This window comes from Mustelus asterias, chromosome 10 (assembly GCF_964213995.1).
Source record: "Mustelus asterias chromosome 10, sMusAst1.hap1.1, whole genome shotgun sequence".
Classification (NCBI taxonomy): Eukaryota; Metazoa; Chordata; class Chondrichthyes; order Carcharhiniformes; family Triakidae; genus Mustelus; species Mustelus asterias.
In genome coordinates, this window is record NC_135810.1 from 56,322,668 (window position 1) to 56,348,218 (window position 25,551).

The 25,551-nt window shown below is 43.9% G+C and overlaps 1 long non-coding RNA gene across 1 annotated transcript in view; it reads left to right on the forward strand.

The window, feature by feature from the left end:
• The first annotated feature begins 10,146 nt into the window (after window positions 1-10,146).
• The window catches only part of LOC144499609 (uncharacterized), a 31,563-nt gene continuing 16,158 nt past the window's right edge, over window positions 10,147-25,551 (forward strand). Inside the window, exon 1 of the long non-coding RNA XR_013498871.1 lies at window positions 10,147-10,204. This is a non-coding gene — a long non-coding RNA (uncharacterized LOC144499609). The remainder of the gene's footprint in view (window positions 10,205-25,551) is intronic.

The window sequence follows — 25,551 nt, forward strand, 5'->3', positions numbered from 1 at the left end:
GACGCACCACATCTAGAAGGTTAAGGGCAGAAGATGTGTGGAAACATCACCACTTGGAAATTCTCTTTCAAGCTACGCACTACCCTGACTTGGAAATGTAAGGCCAGAGTTTGACACGAACTATATAAATTGTCAATATGACCTGTAAATATAGTCCACATCATAAGTATAGTCAGACTTGAAAGAGCTACACAGTGTTTTGAATCAAATTGAGCTGGAATCGCACTGTATATATTGAATATTTGAACTTTTAAAAAGTAATTCATGGGATGTCAGTTTCGCTGGATAGACCAACATTTGTTGCCCATCCCTAATTGCCCATGAGAAGGTGGTGAGGAGCTGCCTTCTTGAGCTGCTGCAGCTCTGTTAGTGGTAGGTGTTGGGGAAATTTACAGAGCAAAGAGATCTAGGGGTACAGGTTCATAGCTCCTTGAAAGTGGAGTCACCGGTGGGCAGAGTTGTGAAGGAGGCATTCAGCATGCTTGGTTTCATTGGTCATTGAATACAGGAGTTGGGACGTTTTGTTGAAGTTGTACAAAACATTGGTAAGGCCACACTTGGAATACTGTGTATAGTTCTGGTAACCCTATTTCTATAGAAAGGATATTATTAAATTGGAAAGAGTGCAGAAAAGATTTACCAGGATGCTACTGGGACTTGATGGTTTGAGTTATAAGGAGAGGCTGGATAGACTGGGACTTTTTTCTCTGGTGCCTAGAAGGCTAAAGTGTGATCTTATAGAGATCTATAAAATAATGAAGGGCATAGATTAGCTAGATAGTCAATATCTTTTCCCAAAGGGAGGGGAGTCTAAAACTAAAGGGCATAGATTTAAGGTGAGAGGGGAGCGATACAAAAGTGTCCAGAGGGTGGTGAGGATCTGGAACAAGCTGCCAGAGATAGCAGTAGAAGCGGGTACAATTTTGTCTTTTAAAAAGCATTTAGACAGTTACATGGGTAAGATGGGTATAGAGGGATATGGGCCAAATGCGGGCAATTGGGACTAGCTTAGGGGTTTAAAAAAAAAGGGCGGCATGGACAAGTTGGGCCAAAGGGCCTGTTTCCATGCAGTAAACCACTATGACTCTATGTGATGTCATTACACCCACGGTGCTGCTAGAGAGGGATTTTCAGGATTCTGACTCAGCGACAGTGAAGGAATGGAAATATATTTCCAAGTTAGGATAATGCGTGGCTTGGAAGGGAAATTCCAAGTGGTGGTGTTCCTATACATCATCTGCCCTTGACATAGATGGTGGCAGTCATGGGTTTGGAATGTGCTGTCTAAGGAGCCTTAGTGAGTTGCTGCGGTGCATCCTGTAGATGGACTCCCGACCAGAATGCAGAGTCACACCCTACTTTTGCATTGAAGTCGCCAAACAAGATCAGCTTGTCGGTACTACTTACTGCTGATAGTAGGGCGTCTAGTTCTTCATAGAACTTGTCTTTCATCTCGTCCGGGTTGTTCATTGTGGGGGCATAAGTGCTGATCAGGGTGGCTTGACTTCTGTTCTGTAGCGGAAGCTGTAATGTCATAAGCCGGCCATTCACACCCTTGAGGAGACTAGCAAGTTTCCGAACAAGGCGATTCCTGACGGCGAATCCAACTGCAGCATCACGACGCTCATCGCTGCCGCGACCGCTCCAGAAAAAAGTGTATCCACCTCCCGTTTCAGTCAGCTGACCTACGTTGGCAAGATGAGTTTCACTCAGGGCTGCAATGTCAATGTTGTATCTTGCAAGCTCTCTAGCAACTACGGCTGTTCTTCTCTCTGGTCTATCTGTTGTAGGGTTGTCCAAAAGCGTGCGCACGTTCCAAGTGCCAATGGTGAGCGGTGTCACCTTGTGTTTTATTTTGTTTGTTCGACCACAAAATGGGATCCCCGCCAGCCGCGGTAAACTGGCCAGGATGTAGTGATGATGTGGAGATACCGGCGTTGGACGGGGGTAAATACAGTAAGAGTTTTAACAACACCAGGTTAAAGTCAAACAGGTTTATTTGGTAGCAAATGCCATTAGCTTTCGGAGCACTGAAGGAGCAGTGCTCCGAAAGCTTATGGTATTTGCTACCAAATAAACCTGTTGGACTTTAACCTGGTGTTGTTAAAACTCTTACAGGGTGTAGTGAAGCAGGCAATGTTTAGGGCACCTTTTCTAGCCCCTTCCTCATTCTATGGAGGTGAGCAGTGCATTCCTGAAGAGGGCTGCTCATTCGCCCAGGTAGACGCTGAGTTTCACTGCTGCTTCGGTCAGCGGAAAACGACCATTAGACCTGAGCCGCCTGTGTGCAGGTCCGTGACTACAGCTCCCAGTGTATCCACACCTGCTGCTTCGTCACTCGCCCATCGCCACAGGAATTCAAAGGCTGAACAGGACGGTGATAATAATGATAATGATGGTGTCGAGACTAGCGCGTGATTCGGATTAAAGTGAGGGAGAGTTGCGCAGCGTCAGCCTCACTCTCTTCCCAATTCCCATCTGGATCCAGTGGTAAGACAAGAGTCGAGACGGCTGGAGATGGGATTAGGCGCAGTGGGTGACCAGGACGTCTACTGTGTCTTGTCCTGCTCTTCGCGTTCCACGATGCTTGCAGAGACCGCCTTCTTGACCGTTGGACCTTCCATTGGTCTCGTCCGCTCGATCCGCCGGAGTCTGTCTTCATATGCTGGGATAGACATCTCCCAATCTCACCGAGGGTTGAGACCCATCGGCTACCCTCACTTGATTTAGCTGGCTTGTTGAAGCCGTTGCCCGGCGTGTGGCCGCTGTCGCATGCAAACAGCCATGGGGAGCCAGAGGTGAGAGCTGAGTGCCAGGTGGGGACCAAAGGTGGACGAACCACCCTAAAAAGGAAGCGACATGTTCCCCCACCAGATGTACTACCCCTCCCTGACACCCCATACACCCCTAAAGGTGTAGATACTACAAGCTGATCTTGCTTGGCGACTTCAATGCAAGAGTAGGGTGTGACTCTGCATTCTGGTCAGGAGTCGTTGGGAGGCATGGAGTAGGCAAGTGTAACAGTAACGGCCTACTCTTAATGAAGACCTGTGCAGCACATGACCTCCTCAACCCCAACACAATCTTCCGTCTGCCTACCCATAACAAGACCTCCTGGTTCCCCCCCCCGCTCTAAGGACTGGCATCTTATCGACTATGTCATTGCCAGGAGAAGACAGGCAGGATGTCAGAGTGACCAAGGCCATGTGTGGTGCTGACTGTTGGACAGATCACAGGCTCATTGTCTCCAAAATGAGGCTCCGCATCAGACCCAAGAGGCGACCACAAGGAAGCAAGGTTATGAAAAGAATCAATGTGGCCAAGCTAAAGAACTCCAGCATAGCTTCAGCACTGGCTGAAGACTTAGAAACCAAGCTTGCTGACCTACACCTCGCAGGCAGCGCTGAGGACGACTGGGAACGCTTCAGGGATGCTGTCCATTCATCTGCAATGAAGATGCTCAGGCCCTCTACCCGCAAGCAGCATGACTGGTTTGATGAGGAGATACAGGCTCTACTTGTTGAAAAGCACCATCTTCATCGTGCCTGTCAGAATGACCCATCATCAGCTGCCAAGAAAAACACCTTTACCAGTGCTCGCAGGACATAGAACATAGAACATTACAGCGCAGTACAGGCCCTTCGGCCCTCGATGTTGCACCGACCAGTGAAACCAATCTAAAGCCCCTCTAATCTACACTATTCCACTATCATCCATATGTTTATCCAATAACCATTTGAATGCTCTTAATGGTGACGAGTCCACTACTGCTGCAGGCAGGGCATTCCACGCCCTTACTACTCTCTGAGTAAAGAACCTACCTCTGACATCTGTCCTATATCTATCACCTCTCAATTTAAAGCTATGTCCCCTCGTGTTAGCCATCACCATCCGAGGAAAAAGACTCTCACTATCCACCCTATCTAATCCTCTGATCATCTTGTATGCCTCTATTAAGTCACCTCTTAACCTTCTTCTCTCTAACGAAAACAACCTCAAGTCCCTCAGCCTTTCCTCATACGATCTTCCCACCATACCAGGCAACATCCTGGTAAATCTCCTCTGCACCCTTTCCAACGCTTCCACATCTTTCCTATAATGCGGCGACCAGAACTGTACGCAATACTCCAAATGCGGCCGCACCAGAGTTTTGTACAGTTGCAGCATGACCTCACGGCTCCGAAACTCAATCCCTCTACCAAAAAAAGTTAACACACCGTATGCCTTCTTAACAACCCTATCAACCTGGGTGCCAACTTTCAGGGATCGATACACATGGACACCCAGATCCCTCTTACCATTAGCCCAGTACTCTGTATTCCTGTTACTCCTTCTAAAGTGAATCACCTCACACTTTTCCGCATTAAACTCCATTTGCCACCTCTTAGCCCAGCTCTGTAACCTGCCACTTCCCTCCGCACTGTCTACAACTCCACCGACTTTAGTGTCATCCGCAAATTTACTAATCCATCCTTCTACGCCCTCATCCAGGTCATTTATAAAAATGACAAACAGCAGTGGCCCCAAAACAGATCCTTGCGGTACACCACTAGTAACTGAACTCCAGGATGAACATTTCCCATCAACCACTGTTTTCTTACAGCTAGCCAATTCCTGATCCAAACCACTAAATCACCCTCAATCCCATGTGTCCGTATTTTCTGCAATAGCTTACCATGGGGAACCTTATCAAACGCTTTGCTGAAATCCATATACACCACATCAACCGCTTTACCCTCATCCACCTCTTTGGTCTCCTTCTCAAAGAACTCAAGAAGGTTTGTGAGGCACGACCTACCCTTCACAAAACCGTGCTGTCTATCCCCAATCAAATTATTCCTTTCTAGGTGATTATAAATCCTATCTCTTATAATCCTTTCCAAAACTTTGCCCACAACAGAAGTAAGGCTCACCGGTCTATAATTACCAGGGTTGTCCCTACTCCCCTTCTTGAACAAGGGGACAACATTTGCTATCCTCCAGTCTTCTGGCACTGTTTCTGTAGACAATGACGACACAAAGATCAAAGCCAAAGGCTCTGCAATCTCCTCTCTAGCCTCCCAGAGAATCCTAGGATAAATCCCATCCGGCCCAGGGGACTTATCTATTTTTACCCTTTCCAGAATTGCTAACACCTCCTCCTTATGAACCTCAATCCCGTCCAGTCCAACAGCCTGCATCTCAGTACTCCCCTCAACAACACTGTCCCTCTCCTGTGTGAATATCGATGAAAAATATTCATTTAGTGCCTCTCCTATCTCTTCAGACTCCACGCACAACTTCCCCCTACTGTCCTTGACTGGCCCTAATCTTACCCTAGTCATTCTTTTACTCCTGACATACCTATAGAAAGCTTTAGGGTTTTCCTTGATCCGACCTGCCAAAGACTTCTCATGTCCCCTCCTGGCTCTTCTTAACTCTTTCTTTAGGTCCTTCCTGGCTAACTTGTAACTCTCAAGCGCCCTAACTGAGCCTTTACGTCTCATCTTAAGATAAGTCTCCTTCTTCCTCTTCAAAAGAGATTCCACCTCTTTAGTAAACCACGGTTCCCTCACACGACTGCTTCCTCCCTGCCTGACAGGTACATATTTATCGAGGACGCGTAGTAGCTGTTCCTTGAACAAGCTCCACATTACAATTGTGCCCATCCCCTGCAGTTTCCTTCCCCAACCTATGCCACCTAAATCTCGCCTAATCGGATCATAATTTCCTTTCCCCAGCTATAACTTTTGCCCTTCGGAATATACCTATCCCTTTCCATTGCTAAGGTAAACGTAATCAAATTGTGGTCACTATCACCAAAGTGCTCACCGACCTCCAAGTCTTAACACCTGGCCTGGTTCATTACCCAGTACCAAATCCAATGTGGCCTCGCCTCTTGTTGGTCTATCTACATACTGTGTCAGGAAGCCTTCCTGCGCACATTGGACAAAAACTGACCCCTCTAAAGTACTCGAACTATAGCTTTTCCAGTCAATATTTGTAAAGTTAAAGTCCCCCATAACAAGTACCCTGTTACTTTCGCTCCTATCCAGAATCATCTTTGACAGTCCAGAATAAACTGCGTAAAATGCAGGATGCCTGGCTGAGCGCCAAGGCAGATGAAACACAGGGATACGCTGACATAAACGACTTGAAGTGGTTCTATGAAGCCCTCAACATTCTCTACGGACCTCAATCTCTCGGGAGTTCCCCCCTCCTGAGTACAGATGGTACAACCCTCATTACAGAGAGGGCTCAGATCCTGCAGAGATGGGCTGAACACTTTGAAGCCGTCCTCAACCGACCGTCATCTATTAACGATGAGGCGATAGACAGGATTTCCCAGGTCGATATCAACAGCGCCATGGATGACCCACCGGTAGTAGACAAAGTCACGAATTCTGTTAGCCAGCTATCTAGTGACAAAGCCCCAGGGGCAGACGCCATACCCGCAGAGATCTACAAAGCTGCTGGTCCTGTACTTATCGAGAAGCTCACCGAGTTGTTCCAGTCCTTTTGGAAGCAAGGATCCATTCCTCAGGAACTTAAAGATGCTTCCATCGTACACCTCTACAAGAGGAAGGGCAATCGGCAAGTATGTGACAACCATCAAGGAATCTCGCTGCTCTCCATCGCAGGAAAAACCCTCGCAAGAGTCCTGCTGAATCGTCTGGTCACTCATCTGGAGCTGGGCCTGCTTCCAGAGTCACAGTGTGGCTTCCGCAAAGGTTGCGGGATTATTGACATGATTTTTGCCGCGTGTCAACTTCAGGAGAAGTGTCAGGAGCAGAATCGGGAGCTCTACACAATCTTTGTTGACCTTGCAAAAGCCTTCGACACTGTCAGCCGACAAGGCCTATGGAGGATCATGTCAAAGTTCGGCTGCCCCCCCAAATTCATTCAGATGGTACGCGAGTTCCATGATGGCATGATGGCCAGGGTACTGAACAGCGGCGAATCCTCTGAGGCATTCCCAGTTACGAATGGTGTCAAACAGGGCTGTGTGCTCGCACCCGCATTGTTCAGCATGATGTTTACTGCCATGCTGAATGATGCCTTCCAGGACAGTGTTGCTGGAATCAGCCTTAAGTACAGAGTGGATGGGAAGCTCTTCAACCTGAGGAGACTTCAAGCTATTACCAAAGTAAAGGAGACTGTTCTGAGAGACTTCCTTTTTGCCGATGACTGCGCCCTGTATACTGGCTCAGAGCCAGGGATGCAAGTCGGTATGGACAAATTTTCCATGGCTTGTGACAACTTTGGACTCACCATCAACATTAAAAAGGCCGAAGTCATGCACCAGCCTGCTCCTCATGCACCGTACACAGAATCCATAATCACAATCAAAGGGCAGAAACTACAGGCAGTGGACCAGTTCACTTATCTTGGCAGTACCCTCTCCCGAGCAGTGACTATTGATACAGAAGTTAACTGCAGAATAGCAAAGGCAAGTTCTGCTTTCGGTAGACTGAGTTCCACTGTATGGGAACGTCGAGGAATCAGCCCAGCAACAAAACTGAAAGTCTACAGCGCCGTGGTACTCACTACCCTCCTGTATGCCTGTGAAACGTGGACTGTATATCGAAGGCATGCAAGACAGCTCAATCATTTTCACATGACTTGACTTCGCAGAATATTACGCATCAGATGGCAAGACAAAGTACCAGACACTGAAGTTCTCTCTAGAGCAAGTCTACCATCAGTCCACACACTGCTGATGAGAGCACAGACCCGGTGGGCACGTCATGTCATCCATATGCCGGACGAGCGCATACCCAAGCAGCTCCTTTTTGGGGAACTCTCTGCTGGAAGACACTCGCATGGAGGGCAGAAGAAACGTTACAAAGACACACTCAAGACCTCCCTGAAGTCGCTTGACATAGACACGACCACCTGGGAAACGCTGGCACAAAACCGCCCTACCTGGCGCTGCCTCATCCACAAGGGCTGTCAAGCTTATGAAGCAAGGCGCAATGCTGAAGCACAACTTAAGCGCGAGCTGCGCAAGTCCAGAGCCACCAGCGCAACAACTACAGCGCCTACACAAGTTTTCCCAATATGTGCCAGGACATTCCGTGCCCGAATTGGCCTGATCAGTCATCTTCGGACACACCACATCCAGCTTCATAATGACTAATGGTGTCGAAGTCCTCATCGACGACGATGGATGAACAACAAGATGGTACACACAGCTGCCACTGTGCGTCGGTGGTGGATGGAAAGATATTTGTGGATGGGGTGCCAATCAAGTGGGCTGCTTTGTCCTGGATGGTGTCAAGCTTCTTGAGTGTTGTTGGAGCTGCATTCATCCAGGAGAACGGGGTTCATTACATTACACTCCTGACTTATACGTTTTAGATGGTGGCTGGGCATTGGAGAATCAAGAGACGAGTTACTTGCTGCAGGACTCCTAGCCTCTGACCCTGCTGTTCAGCCGCAGTATTTATATTGCTAGTCCAGTTCAGTATCTGGCCAATAGTAACCCTGAGAATGTTCATAGTGTGGGTTTCTGTAATGGTAATAGCATTTAATGTCATGGGCTGATGGTTAGATTCTCTCTTGTTGGACATACTCATTCTCTGACACTTGCGTGGAGTGTAGAGGAGAACATGCCCCTGTCAACATCAATGGGGACGAAGTAGAAAGGGTCGAGAGCTTCAGGTTTTTAGGTATCCAGGTCACAGACAATCTGTCCTGGTCCCCCCATGCCGTATCTTTTTCCCGATGGAAGAAAGTGGAAGAGAGAATGTCCAGGGTGTGTGGGGTCCTTAATTATGCTGGCTGCTTTGCCGAGGCAATAGGAAATATAGACAGTCAATGGATGGGAGGCTGGTTTGTGTGATAGATTGGGCTACATTTACGACCTTTTGTAGTTTCTTGTGGTCTTGGGCAGAGCAGGAGCCATACCAAGCTGTGATACAACCAGAAAGAATGCTTTCTATGGTGCATCTGTAAAAGTTGGTGAGAGTCGTAGCTGACATGCCAATTTTCCTTAGTCTTCTGAGAAAGTAGAGGCGTTGGTGGGCTTTCTTAACTATAGTATCGGCATGGAGGGACCAGGACAGGTTGTTGGTGAACTGGACAACTAAAAGTTTGAAGCTCTTGACCCTTTCTACTTCATCCACATTGATGTAGACAGGGGCATGTTCTCCTCTACGCTTCCTGAAGTCGATGACAATCTCCTTCGTTTTGTTGGCATTGAGGGAGAGACTATTGTTGCCGCACCAGTTCACCAGCTTCTCTATCTCATTCCTGTACTCTGTCTCATCACTGTTTGAGATCCGACCCACTAAGGTGGAAAATTAAGTTGGAAGGGAATTTGGCCACATAATCATAGGTATATAAGGAGTATAGTAGGGGGCTGAGAACACAGCCTCGCGGAGCACCAGTGTTGAGGATGATCGTGGAGGAGGTGTTGTTGCCTATCCTTATTGATTGTGGTCTATGGGTTAGGAAGTTCAGGATCCAGTTGCAGAGGGAGGAGCCAAGGCCCAGGTCACGGAGTTTGGAGATGAGTTTCATAGGCATAATGGTATCGAAGGCTGAGCTGTAGTCAATAAATAGGAGTCTGACATAGGTTATCTAGGTGTTCCAGGGTTGAGTGCAGGGCCAGGGAGATGGCATCTGCTGTGGACCTGTTGCGGCGGTAGGCAAACTATAGTGGGATCCTGGCAGTCCAGGATGCTGGAATTGATTCGTGCCATGAATAACCTTTCAAAGCACTTCATAATGATGGATGTCAGAGCTGCCAGACGATGGTCATTAAGCATTAATGAGGTCAAGAGCTGAGTGACCCTGGTGGAACTCAAACTGAAGGATTAAAAAGCAAGGCATCGCTGGACTGGTCATGTAAGCTCGGAAGTGATGGATGAAAGGTACTTGGTGGAAATTAGGACACAGGCAATTGAGCTTTATAAATTGCCGTATGAATAATGAACAGTCTTCTGGATCTTGATAAATCAACATTTAATGATAAATAAGTCTTTCAAAATTAGCTACTGTATCTGGAACTTTAATGTTTAGCTTTTGCTGCAAGACATTCATATTATCCACTGATTAATGGTGTCCATTCTGTTCATCCTCTTGCATTGGTGGAATAACTTCTTCCGTCTCCAATAATGTCACCTGGGAAAACTTTTGGCTTCACACTCACTGCACGTACGGTTTTGCCTCAACATGGTACTAGTAATGGACAAGCCAGGCATGCACCAGAGAATCTTTGGTATGAAATTAAATGTCAATTATAAATATAACCTGTAATGTAAATGGTGAGATGCTATGTATTATACTAATAGAAATTGAACTATACTGCACTTTATGTAATGTCAAATTTGAATTGTTATATGATGTACTTTTGCCAGTTTTATGAATAAAGTATATTTTGGAGGTAAAAAAAGAAACGGCTGAGTGCATAGGACACAGAAGAAGCTACTGGTCCAGATATGCTAGCTATAGTGCTGAATATCTGTGTATCAGTATTAACCAACTAGCCAACGTACAGCTACAACATTGACTGATAGCTAATATGGCAAATTGCCCAGATATCTCCAGGACAACTAAAACCCAACCAATTACTGTTCCATCGGCCTACTTTCAATCATCAGAAAAGTGATGCAGGAGAAATCAACAGTGTAATAGTCATCAATAACTTGCACACCAATGCACAATTTGGGTTCCACAAAGACCACATTCAGCTGGGTATTCGATAGTAAATGTCTGACCTCCTATACCTAAACAAAGCCTTTCCAGCATCTAGGAGACGAAAGTAAGGAGTGTGTTAGAACCCTCTCCGCTTGCCACCTTGTGTGCAGCTAGAACAACGATCACAAAGTTCATTAGCATCCAGGGCAAAGCAGTTTGTTTGATTGGTAAACCTTCCACCACCTCAAATATCTACTCCCTCCACCTTTGAGGCACTGTGACTGGTGTGTGCTATCCATAGTATGCATTGCAGCAACTCACCAAGGCTTCATCCACAGCTCTTTCCAACCTACCAGTTAGGTGCCTGGGAATGCCGTCACTAAGTTCCCCACCAAGACACAAACCATCCTAACTTGCATAAATCACATTCCCTCTATTGTCACTGGGTCAAAATCCTGGTACACCCTACCTAACTGCACTGTAGGAGTACCTTCACCTCAGGGTTCAATGGTTCAAGAAGGTGGCTAATCACAACGCAGAGGGAATCATCTTAACTGGATGAAATGTTAAAATTAAGTACTGTGTGCTTCTACTAATTAATGATAACTTCCATGGTATTTCTCAAAGATGAAAAGGGAGTTCTCCCCTTGGCCCAACCAAATATTCTTTGTTCAACAACACCTGTTAATTCATTTAATTTGGCAGTTGTGGTACCATGTTGTCCACTAATTTGATTCTGCATTTTCCTCTATAACAGTGACTACTTCAACTGTCATTTATTTGTTATGATGTGCTTTGGGATGCAAACATTGCACCAGGATGTTAAATTCAGTTTCTATGTTACAGTAAAGTTTATTTATTAGTAACAAGTAGGCTTACATTGACATTACAATGAAGTTACTGTTGGGCCTAATCTGACATACTGATGTGAACTGCATTCTGCCAAAGTTATTTTGACATACTGAGGTAGAAATTGATATGTGTTCTACTCACTTTTGGGGGTAAAAGGGGCATAATGTATGCTAATTTCTGAGCATGTGGTCCTTCATCTTGTCTGGGTAAGTGGTATAGCTGCACCATATTGTGCCTCACTATTTTTTGACATCCATGGCACCGTCCTAAACTCAATTGAAATATTTAAAGAAGTGTTCTGTGCCAGTTTTAGAATCTTGTCACAAAATACGTGAAAAACTAGTTGGAGCATGTACCTTGCAACCTCTGACTAATTTATCCAATTCAACAACAACCTACTCAGTGGTGCTTAAAGGTTCCACTGAAGAAATGGCAGGAATTGTTTTTAACATTCTGTTCTGTGGATAACAAGGATGCTCCTTCCAGCTCCACAGCACGAACAATAGGCAGCTGCCAGTCCTTATTTAGTCAACAATGTAACTTGTGAGGTAAATGATGTACTGATCCATAGTGAGAATTCTCAGTTTCCCTTGTTCTCCATTTGCCCCCTAGTAGAAACAATCTTTCAGTACTAGCTCAATGTGCTACTTAACGCTGACAGCATGGGTGGCCTCTTTTTGCCCAGTTCCAATATCATGGCATAGAGATGTGTGGAGAGTCATGATTAGCAACCGTGAGCAGACAACAAGGACAATATGTGAAGAGAGAGCTTTAGTCACCTTCTTACTGGTATCAGCTCTCCATTTGCAACTGAAACTGCTGCTTCCAACTACAGGAAAGGTGAGGTCTGCCATCCTTCTGGGCCCTTAGAAGTAGCTTCTGGGAGTTTTGACAACCCTCAGCATGTCTGAAAAGCAGTTGATGCACACTTTGAAGTTCCCTCATGCAATTCCTCAAGTCAAATTGCCAATTAAACTGAGACTGTATTCTGCAAAAATAAAACTAGGAAATGACACCTCGCAGCATTTACTGGATCACACTTTGTGGCAGATACAGAGGGAAACTGGAGAGATCTTACCAGTGATGCCATCATTCTCGTTCATTGTTAGGAAACTGGGGGTTGGAGGGCAGGGGAACAACAACTGCAAATATTGGCCATTTGAAATGAAAACAAAACCTGCTTGAAATAGGCATCAGAATATTCAGCATCCAGAAAGCGAAAAGACAGGTGACCATTTCAGGTGTAGAAATTGGAAATGAGAATGATTTGATTTGATTTATTATTGTCACATGTATTAACATACAGTGAAAAGTATTGTTTCTTGCGCGCTATACAGACAAAAACATACCGTTCATAGAGAAGGAAACGAGAGAGTGCAGAATGTAGTGTTACAGTCATAGCTAGGGTGTAGAGAAAGATCAACTTAATGCAAGGTAAGTCCATTCAAAAGTCTGACAGCAGCAGGGAAGAAGCTGTTCTTGAGTCGATTGGTACGTGACTCAGACTTTTGTATCTTTCTCGAAGGAAGCAGGTGGAAGAGAGAATGTCCAGGATGTGTGGGGTCCTTAATTATGCTGGCTGCTTTGCTGAGGCAGCAGGAAGTGTAGACAAAGTCAATGGATGGGAGGCTGGTTTGCGTGATGGATTGGGCTACATTCACGACCTTTTGTAGTTCCTTGCAGTCTTGGGCAGAGTAGGAGCCATACCAAGCTGTGATACAACCAGAAAGAATGCTTTCTATGGTGCATCTGTAAAAGTTGGTGAGAATCGTAGCTGATATGCCAAATTTCCTTAGTCTTCTGAGAAAGTAGAGGCGTTGGTGGGCTTTCTTAACTATAGTGTCAGCATGGGGGGACCAGGACAGGTTGTTTGTGATCTCTCCACCTAAAAACATGAAGCTCTCGACCCTTTCTACTTCGTCTCCATTGATGTAGACAGGGGCATGTTCTCCTTTACGCTTCCTGAAGTCGATGACAATCTCCTTCGTTTTGTTGACATTGAGGGAGAGATTATTCTTGCCGCACCAGTTCACCAGATTTTCTATCTCATTCCTGTACTCTGTCTCGTCATTGTTTGAGATCCGACCCACTACAGTGGTGTCGTCAGCAAACTTGAAAATCGAATTGGAGGGGGATTTGGCCGTACAGTTATAGGTGTATAAGGAGTAGGGAGCTGAGAACATAGCCTTGTGGGGCACCAGTGTTGAGGATGATCGTGGAGGAGGTGTTGTTGCCTATCCTTACTGATTGTGGTCTGTGAGTTAGAACCATAGAAAATTACAGCTCAGAAACAGGCCTTTTGGCCCTTCTTGGCTGTGCCGAACCATTTTTTGCCTAGTCCCACTGACCTGCACTTGGACCATATCCCTCCACACCCCTCTCATCTATGAACCCGTCCAAGTTTTTCTTAAATGTTAAAAGTGACCCCGCATTTACCACTTTATCCGGCAGCTCATTCCACACTCCCACCACTCTCTGCGTGAAGAAGCCCCCCCTAATATTCCCTTTAAACTTTTCTCCTTTCACCCTTAACCCATGCCCTCTGGTTGTTTTCTCCCCTAGCCTCAGCGGAAAAAGCCTGCTTGCACTTACTCTATCTATACCCATCAAAATCTTATACACCTCTATCAAATCTCCCCTCAATCTTCTACGCTCCAGGGAATAAAGTCCCAACCTATTCAATCTCTCTCTGTAACTCAGCTTCTCAAGTCCCGGCAACATCCTTGTGAACCTTCTCTGCACTCTTTCAACCTTATTTACATCCTTCCTGTAACTAGGTGACCAAAACTGTACACAATACTCCAAATTCGGCCTCACCAATGCCTTATATAGCCTTACCATAACACTCATAACAGTTAGGAAGTTCAGGATCCAGTCGCAGAGGGAGATGCCGAGGCCCAGGCGACGGAGTTTGCAGATGAGTTTCGTGGGAATAATAGTGTCGAAGGCTGAGCTGTAGTCAATAAATAGGAGTCTGACATTGTTATCTAGGTGTTCCAGGGTTGTGTGCAGGGCCAGGGAAATGGCATCTGCTGTGGACCTGTTGCGGCAGTAGGCAAACTGTAGTGGATCCAGGCAGTCCGGGAGGCTGGAATTGATTCATGCCATGACTAACCTTTCGAAGCACTTCATAATGTTGGCCTATTTTACCATTACTCATGTAGCATGGACACCAATGCCCTGACTGAGAGTGATTAACAACAGTCCAATCTTGTGATCTTTTTTAAAGAAAACCCCCTAACAGCTCATTACAATATTTTGTGTATGAAAAAAATAACCATCAGGGGTTTTTATTTAAAAGAGCAAGATCTTTCTGCTCAAGATCATGGCATTTATTGTAACTGGGTGAATCTTTTTAGTAGTAATAACTGGGTTAGTTAGTTACTTTCCTGCATGACCCTGAGCAATATGACATGTTTCCAGATTTAAAAACAGTACTAAACTTTTGTGTAATTCCCCCATGAACAGTGGAAACTTAATTGTTTTCTACTTGGGGTACCCCTTATTGTGAAGCTAGTGGAACATTTATCCCTTCCACTTTAATTGATTCCAGCAGGAACAGTCAAATGGGGAATTTGTATTCCAAGGTAACATGTCAAATATTTGGTTATGAATCAATGATGAAATTGTACAGGTGGCATCTTGCCCAAACACAGTTGGCATTGTGCAAATATGAAAGCAGAAAAGGGCTAATCAATTTGAATACATTAGTGTGATAGCTTGACGACATGGGCATTAAAATAGAAGCTTCATGTATCGCTCTTCATAACAGTTCTTAGGCAGCGCAGTCTTCATTGTGTCTAAGAATATTAACTTAAAAAGTATTCTGACTCTAATTTGCTAAAATGGGAAATCAGAAAATTATGCAATTGTTGCACATGCTTTATATAAGTTAAAGGTCCATCAAATGCTCAAGGAAAATTCCTCTTTAGAATATTGATCTGCTCTCATGCACTTACTATTATCGTCTTCACTTCCAGATTTTAGCGGTTGTTCTGTAATTTTTGTGTATTTGGGTGTGCCTTTTATTCAGTGACACCTGTTGCTAAAGTTTTAAATTATAGAATGTTTAAGCTGAAACTTGAGTCTAGGTGTTTGATTGGATATAACCCTGACTGTAAATTAGACAGCCCATTTCATGAATGCTTGTCACGCTAAGCATAGTTCTCTGACAGATCTGTGAGATCAACCTAGTTACACAACTAGAGGAAAGCACCAGTCTTGCAAGATAATTGTGATGAGCATATCATCCACTGGGAGGAGGGGGAATTGCATGACATTACAGGATTTATATTCCTGCAGCAGATTAAAGAGGGAATTATTATGAAATTTTGGACGCAGAAGCAGCTAGCTCAATTTCAGGAAGGCAAAGAAGGAAGTAAGTGATCTCATCTATCATGACCATCTCCATTCTTTGCACACATGGTGTGATCTTCCCAGAATCCTTCACAGCCTTGCAATAATGCCGTTTAGTAAACATGTTTGACACTTCCAATTAATTATCTCTCCACCAGACTTAAAATTTACTATTAATGCTACCAGGATATCTTCCATTATTTATATCCCTACATGAATTCAACCCATGAGAATGCAAGTATCTGACATATATTTCATATGCATGTCATCACATCCATTATGAGTGGCATGTTGGTATTTGGATATTATTACATGCCATCATAGGACTGCAACATCACACTTCTTTCACTCCTGTTGGAGGAGAAGAAATCGCATAACAGCAGAGCAAACAGAGACTGATTGCAGCCTCCTGAAACCATACATATGAAAGTAACTTTCAATGTCCCAGCAATGGCGGTCCTCGAGGGTGCCAAAGGTAGGGAAGGTGAAGCTGGTAATTTAGTTCTTATTAATACCTTTTATTGCTATTTTTCATATTCTATCTGCTAGCTGTTAATGAGAGATAGACTCATTGATTTTATTTAGAGCATGCATAGTGACAGAATGGAGCAATAGCCTTGTCAGTGGCTCGATGGAGTTTATTCCAGCCTTCAAGCTTTCTTCACTTTTGTCTCCTCGATCAGTCTTTCATTGAAAAGTCTTTGTTGTCCTTGCAGTTCAAAGGTTCTGAAACCTACTCTCTTGCTTCCCAGCAATGCTACTAAATTGCAATCCCATTCTGATGAAGATGACACAAAGAGAAAATCCCTCATGTCTTCCCTAAGGGCCAAGAACACTGTGAGAGACTGAATCCCTCAGGACTATAACTTGGAGGAGGAAGAGTAGGAGTTTGACTTCGATAGAAGCTGTAGCTTTAAAAAGGGAGTTACAGAAATTCAATATAAGTAGTTGAAGATATAGTGGATGCTCCTCAACAATGGGAAACATTGTTTGGACTGCACCAGAGGTACAGCCTGGGTGATCTCGGCGACCCCAGTGATGTTGAGTGGGGGCTGCCCAGCCTTTGCCAATGCAGAAATTGATTAAAAGGGCCTACTGTTGCCATGGGAGACCAAAGCAAGGTGAACAAGCAGTGGGGTCTTCGATGAGAGTGGTTTCTGGTGGATGTTTTCTCCTGCAAATCCTCCTGTCATAGGTCTCAGTTGTTACTTCTTGGCATGGTGGGTTTAACCATATGGGTGGAATGAGGGAAGATGTACTGCTGGAGGGTTAAGGAGGCTATTGAATTAGGGCAAGCTTGGGATGGAGTAAATTTTCTCCAATAGAATGCCTGTTTAAATTTCCCTCCTGATGTATGGGGTGAAGGACAATGTAGCTCAGTACTGGGAGCTGGGGAGGTGAGCTGTGTGGAGAGTACCTGTGATGATATACATTGTTGAGTTGAGTTGCACATGGATAAATTTGATGTGGACAGATTCATTCCATACTGGGACGCAGTATTCTGCAGTTGAGTATGTGATAGATCAGAGATCTTTAGGGCCTTGGCTTGTGATCCCCATGAGTTATCATCAGTTTACTGAGGAGATTGTTGCGGGTTTTAATTTCTTCTGCAGTCTTGAGGTGCTGTAGAAAAAATAAGGGATGGATTGGAGCAATAAATCACGTTGCCAATTTTGTTCTGTGACAATTCATATCTGTGGACTCCAGGCATGGTACTTAATTACTAGAAGTATTGTAGTTATACGTTGGTACTTGTTTAACACTTAGGCGTAAAAGATCACATGGCACTATTTTGAGGAGCAAGGGATTCATCTAATATGGAGGTCAATACTTATCCATCAACCAACGTGACTAAAGCTGATGATCTGGTCATTTTTGAATTGCTGTCCGAGGGAAAGGTGAAATCCACAGAGGTCGTTAAATCTTTGTTGGCAGCTTTCTTTAACATGAGCAGTAAACACCATTGTTTCACTGCTGACTCCAAAATATGGGCCATTGAATTTATACAGGATGCTTGATGTAGAACATCATTCCAAGGTGAATACAGAAATGTAATCAAAGCAAGGAAAGAGACTTTACGAGGGGAAGACTAAACACTTGGTCAAAGAGGAAGGTATTAAGAAAGATATCAAAGGAGGAGGAGGTGGTATGGTTTAAAGTATTAGAAAGCTAAAATCTACAAATTATGAATGGATGAGGGTTTTGGCATTAGATGGGCTGAGCTGGAGTGAAGGTGGTTGATGTAATGAGGTATCAAAGAGCCTCATTTTAGTTGTTCAGATGTAGTGTCCCCTGTAGTAGACATAATGATTGTTTCTGAATTGTGTACATTCAATGCAACAGATTATTTTTAAAAGATGTAACTACGTGGAACTGGTGAGGATGAGAGAATTAAAGGACACACTGCTAACTCAGAAATAGGATAACAAGACAGTAATTTACCATTATTTCCAAGGTCACCCCACAACAATGAAGCCTCAGAACTTTAAGATTGGATTTTAACACTAGTAGATGGTTAGTTTTCCTTCATGGTCCTCATGTACTGCCAACATGTATCACTGCCTGCATGGAGTAAAAATGCATGCATGCTGATTAACTTGTTCCACAGAACAAAAATAACAATATAATAAAGATATAAGGGGTTATACTTCTCACCTCACTCTGTCGGTAAGGAGTCTCCTTCAACAGCAGAAAATATCAGGGTTTGAAATAGTCTTTAGAATATAAGAAAGAGGAGCAGGAGAAGACCAAATGCATCAACAAGACAGCTCTGCCATTCAGTAATATAATGACTGATAATATAATGAGTCCCCACCTGCTCCCCATTGCTCTTGATCCCCCGAGAGACCAAAATCTATCCATATCAGCCTTAAATATATTTAATGTTGGAACATCCATATCCCTTCTGGAGTACAGAATTTCAAAGATTCACACCCATCTGAGTGGTAATTTCTTCTCATTTCCCTCCTAAGTGATTGGTTCCTTATCCTGAGATTATGCCTCCACATGGTAGGTTCCTCATTCAGGGAAACCAACCTCTCAGTATCTATTCTGCCAAACACCTTCAGAATTTTCATTAACCTATCTGAACTCAAGAGAATATAGACCAAATTTACTCCCAGCATAGGACACCCCTCTCATCCCAGAGACCAATCAATTGAACCTTTGTTTTACTGCCTCCAACGCATGTATATCCTTCCTTAAATATGGAGACCAAAACTGTACACAGTATTACAGATGTGGTCTCAGTAAAGTCATGTATAACTGTTGCAAAACTGCTTTATTCTTGCATTCCAGTTCCCTTGCAATAAAGGCCAACATGCAGCTTTGTTTTCCTCATTGCTTGCTGCTCCTGCATGCTAAGAGTTTGGGCTGAATTTTATTAGGGCAGGATGTCTGCCCCAGTGAAAACGTCCAGGGCGAGTCTGTCTGCACTTGACCAGTTCACCCTGCATCAATTTAATGGTCCCCAAAGCATTAATTTGCTTGAGGCAGGAATTCCTCCCCATCAGAGTGGAGAATCCACCTTTGAGAGCTACCAATCAACCAAATAATTACAGTGCAGGCAGGTGACAGGTCTAGCACCAGTGCTATGAAGACACATACAGAATATTTGCTCAAATTCTCTGCCATTTCCTTGTATCTCAATATTAATTCCCTAGTTTCATTGTCTAAAGGACCAATGTTTACTTTAGCTACTCTTTTTATACACACATAGAATCTCTGACTTTCTGTTTCAATATTTCTTGTTCCCATTTTCTAATTCTCACACTTTTGTTTTTTAGTCATCCTTTGCAGCCTTCTAAACATTTCCCAATCTTCTGGCCTACCACTGATCTTTGCCATATGGTAAGCCTTTTCTTTCAATTTGAAACCATCCTTAGCTTCCTTAGATAACCCCAGATGCTACATTCTCCTGGTAGAGTCTTCCTTTCTCAATAGAATCTATCTTAAAAGCTATGAAATATATCCTTAAACGCCGCTGTTTCTCTGTGTCTTACTTTTTAACCTATTTTCTCAGTTCAGTATACCCAACTTTGGCTTCATTCCTTTGTAATTGTCTTTATTTACATTTAAGACACTAGTTTCAGACCCAAGTTTCTCATCCTCAAACAGAATGTAAAATTCTATCATCTAAAGATCGCCATTACCTAGAGTATCCTTTTCTATGAGATCATTAATTAACCTTTCCTCATTACACATTACCAGGTTTAAAATAGCCTGTTCCCTGGTTGATTCCATAATGTATTCTAAGAAACTGTCCCAAATACACAACTCACCTTCAATGCTACCTTAGTCAATTTGATTTGCCCAATCTATATGAAGATTAAAATGTTCCCAATTATTGCAGTTACTTTCCCACAAGCTCCCATATTGCTGACATATACTGTGGCCTATGTATAGCTAATATTAGACCTATAAACTACTCCCAGCAGTGACTTCTTTCTGACGTATATTCTCCATTTCAGGATTGGTAGTTTGTTGGGTTTCTGGGCTTGTGTTTGTCCGTGATCACTTATGGTACGGAGAGGTGGGATGGGTGACACACAATGACACATGTCTCATCACTGGCAGTAAACTTTAGCAGGGTACTTCAGTCCTGAATGCAGACATTCCAAAAATATGCACACAAGGTGTATACTGGATTTGTGTAAATTTGACTGTCTTCAAGAGTTGCCCATTTATTAATTATTTTAGTTTGGAGGTAATTGATTAAAATGTTCACTTAATCTAAAATAAAACCTACTATAATATTGAAAGTTTCAGTGGTAGATTGTTCCAGAAGCTATTACACATTTACGGTCACATAGCTATTAATTACCAGTCATTTCCTGTTTACAAAACCCCTGTAGTTACTTAGTACACTGAATAAACCATAGCGCTAAACCAAGATGACTATGTATGGCTGTGATGTTATTTCCATTAACAGGGGAGACTAGGACGCGGGGGCACAGCCTTAGAATAAAAGGGAGTCACTTTAGAACAGAGATGAGGAGAAATTTCTTCAGCCAGAGAGTGGTGGGTCTGTGGAATTCATTGCCACAGAGGGCTGTGGAGGCCGAGACGTTGAGCGTCTTCAAGACAGAAATTGATAAATTCTTGATTTCTCGAGGAATTAAGGGCTATGGGGAGAGAGCGGGTAAATGGAGTTGAAATCAACCATGATTGAATGGTGGAGTGGACTCGATGGGCCGAATGGCCTTACTTCCGCTCCTATGTCTTATGGTCTTATCATGCTTGTGAAACAAAGAACTTTCTGATGCGTTTCCTTATTTCCAGTCAGATATGAGTTTGGAAATCACTCTGCACGTATGACAGCTTGGAAAACTTTCACACAAATCAGGAAAAAAATACTGTTACTGCAGTTTTCAAATTGCAACTGTTAGCAGATTTAAATCACCATTTTCATTAACTCTGGTATCAGCAGGATAGACTTGCAGCCAAAGTTCCACAGCATATTGGGAGAGGCAATTACTTTCCATCCCTCTTTCAGATCTCAGTTCCAGGGCTATGGTATTGCTAGAGCGCCATTCTGCCACTTCCTATTTAATGGCTAGCATCCTATATTCACCACTGGCCCTTGCTGACTGGCCATCCGTTATACGATTTTTCTCATTAACATTGTTTAAGAACTTTAATTTGTGTCTGAAATTAAATTTTCCAAAGTTAGTCAATCATAATTTTCTAATGTCCCTCAGAGCGGCAATAGTTAACTGGTTGACAGCAGGAAATAAAAGGCTGTCTTGTCTGCAGCCGGACGTTGAATTTAGAATTCCCACAGTGCAGGAGACCATTTGGCCCATCGAGCTTGCACTGACAACAATCTCACCCAGACCCTATCCCTGTACCCTCATGTATTTACCCTGCTAATCCCCCTGACACTAAGGGTTAATTTAGCATAGCCAATCAAAATAACCCACACATTTTTAGATTGTGGGAAGAAACTGGAACATCCAGAGGAATCCCACGGAGACACAGGGAGAATGTGTAAACTCCACACAGTCACCTGATGCCAGAATTGAACCCGGGTCCTTGGCGCTGTGAGGTAGCAGTGCTAACTACTGTGCTACCGTGCCACCCAAGAATATCTCACAGGTAAAATGATACTGAATCTGTCAAACATTCTCTTGGTGATAATATTTTATAATGTGTAGCAAAGGGCAAGTTTGATGATGGTAACTCCCAGGATGTTCAAAGTGGGGGATTCAGTCATTGAATTTCAAGGGACAATGGTTAGATTCCCTCTTGTTGGAGATGGTCATTGCCTGGCCCTTGTGTGCTGCAAATGTTACTTGCAACTTACCAGCCCATGCCTGAATGTTATCCAGGTCTTCCTGCATTTGGAAATGGATTGCTTCACTATCTGAGGAGTTATGAATGGTACAGAACATTATGCATGAGCGAACATCCCCACTTTTGACTTTATGGTGGAGGGAAGGTCATTGATGAAGCAGCTGATGATGATTTGGCCTAGGACACTATTATGATGGTTTTCTTATTGTATTTGAAATTATCATCCCCCCTCAAGTAACCAGACAAAGTCACAGAGCGGTTTAAGATGATTTATTAAAGAAGATTATTGCTATAGAACTCTGAGTGAAGTCATTCAAAGTGAAAAATTCAGAAATACATAGGCAATTAAAGTCTCAGCTTCAATTACAAGTAATTAGCATATACCAATTAAAAGAATAGGAGGTATCTCAAACAACAAAGAAAATTACAGCACAGGAACAGGCCCTTCGGCCCTCCAAACCTGCACCGACCATGCTGCCCGACTTAACTAAAAATCCCTACGCTTCCAGGGACCAAATCCCTCTATTCCCATCTCATTCATGTACTTGTCAAGACATCCCTTAAAAGTCACTACCGTATCCGCTTCCACTACCTCCCCCGGCAACGAGTTCCAGGCACCCACTACTCTCTGTGTACAAAATCTGCCTCGTACATCTCTTTTAAAACTTGCCACTTGCACCTTAAACCTATGCCCCCTCGTAATTGACTCTTCCACCCTGGGAAAAAGCTTCTGACTATCCACTCTGTCCATGCCTCTTATAATCTTGTAGACTTCTATCAGGTCTCCCCTCAACCTCCGTCGCTCCAGTGAGAACAAACCAAGTTTCTCCAACCTCTCCTCATAGCTAATGCCCTCCATACCAGGCAACATCCTGTAAATCTTTTCTGTACCCTCTCCAAAGCCTCCACATCCTTCTGGTAGTGTGGCGACCAGAATTGAACACTATATTCCAAGTGCGGCCTCACTAAGGTTCTATAAAGCGTCAACATGACTTGCCAATTTTTAAACTCAATACCCCGGCCGATGAAGGCAAGCATGCCGTATGCCTTCTTGACTACCTTCTCCACCTGCATTGCCACTTTCAGTGACCACCCATAGTTACTTATTAAGGTTACATCATATTAAAGTACAGGTTTTAAAACCAATCATTGTCACCTTACACTTGCTTCATTATAATATCCAACTGACATCAGGTTTTTACTTGCCTTAATTGAGTATTGGTTTCCCCTAACTTTTAGGCATTCCAGCTGTGTCTGGATATTAGAACATGGATCACTCCCTTGTCCAATGCAAGTTTTAAAGGCTTTTTCCCAGCATAGTATCTTTCTTTCTTATCTGAAGGTCAGGTGTCTGGAACTAGCTGCTTTCTATCCTGCAGTTAAACATTGTGTAGGCTTTTGAGATTTGTCTCTGTTAACCCTTTCACTGGACACTTATTTTCCTCCATAATTATTAGTATGGGTATTAATCCCCCTCGGACACTACCCTGAGGAACTCTTGCAGCGATGTCTTGGGATTGAGATGACTGACGTCCAACAACTACAACCATCTTTCCTTTTGCCAGGTATGACTCCAACCAGTGGAGAGTATTCCCCAATTCCCATTGACTCCAATTTTGCTAGGGATACTTGATATCGCACTCAATCAATGTGGCCTTGATATCAAGAGTAGTCACTCTCACCTTACATTGTGCTGGGCGGAAACCAGACTGAAAGAATTCAAAACTAGATTTTCAGGAAACTAAGACTGGAATAGGGAGCCGAGAACAGATAAGCATCCTGCAATGAAAGGGAGATTATATCTCAGAATTCTGATAGAGAGGATGGATGTATCAAGAGTGAAATATTTGAGGAGAGTGGTGATTATGGTGATTTCAAAGGGGAGGGTAACAGTGTTGGAATCCAGGGAGATGTTTGTGATGTTCGAATACTACAGACTTCAGGAGCTAAGGGGAAAGGGAAGTGTACCTGATAGAGATGAGCCTTGTATGTTGTGTGGAGATGGGGGAGATGTTACAGACTACTATGAGATCAAAGGTGGAGGAGATATTTTGCAGAAGTGAAAAAGAGGGAAATGTATGTGCAAGATAAAGATAAGGAAATGGCCCATGAGTGTTCATTAATCAGGCCTTGTTTAATCACAAGGTTAACTAGTGACTGTAGCTGTGGGTGAGGAAGATTTTGTATGGGTGAAGTTAGGTGATAGGAGAGAGAGAAGAGACAATGCAAGTTTATTTATTTGTTTTCAATTTATTTTACAGGATGCGGATGTTGCTGTCCAGGCCAGTATTTGTTGCCCACCTCTAGTTGCTCTTGCAAAGATAGTGGTGAGCAGCCTTCTTGAACTGCTGCAGTCCCCGAGGTGTGGGTACACCATTAGTGCTGTTAGGGAAGGAGTTCCAGGACTTTGACTCAAAGTCAGGATGGTCAGGGACGAGGGGGAGGGAGGGGGGGAGGGATCTTCCAGGTGATGGTGTTTCTAGGTACCTGCTGCTCTTATCTTTCTAGATCGTAGTGGTCATGGGTTTGGAAGGTGCTGGCTAATGAATCTTGGAGTACATCTTGGAGACAGTATACAACGCTGCCACTGTTTGTTTGTGGTGGAGGGGGGACTTTGTGGAAGGAGTAGTAATCAAATGAGCTACTTTGTTCAGGATGGTGTCGAGCTTCTGGAGTGGTGTTGAAGCTGCACTCATCCAGACAAGTGGAAGTAACCCATCACACTCCTGAATTGTGTTTTTATCGCTGGTGGATATGCTTTGGGGAGTCAGGAGATGAGTCACTCGACACAGGATTCCTAGCTTATGACCTGATGTTGTAGCCACAGTATATATATATGACTAGCCAATTCAGTTTCTGGTCAATGGTAATCCTAGGATGTTGATAGTGGGGGATCTAGTGATGATGATGCCACTGAATGTCAAGCAGCGATGGTTGGCTCGCTCTTGTTAGAGATGGCCGTTGCTGGAGGAGGCCAAGATGGATCATCCACTTGGCACTTCTGGATGAAGATTGTTGTGAATGCTTCAGCCTTACCTTTTGTACTGATGTTCTGGATTCTTCCATCATTGAGGATGAGGATATTTGTGGAGCTTCCTCCTCAAGTGAGTTGTTTAATTGTCCACCACCACTTACAACAGGATGTGGTAGGACTGCAGAACTAAGATCGATCCGTTGGTTACAGAATTGCTTAATCCTTGTCTATTACTTGCTGTGTATGCTGTTTGGCATGCAAATAGTCCTGTGTTGTATCTTCACCAGGTTGACACTTCAGTTTTAGGTATGCCTGGTGTTGTTCCGAGCATGCACTGCTGCACTTTTCATTGAACCAGGGTTGATCCCTGGCTTGCTAGCACTGGTAGAATGGGGGATATGCGAGGCCATGAGGTTACAGATTGTGGTTGAGTATAATTCTGCTTCTGCTGA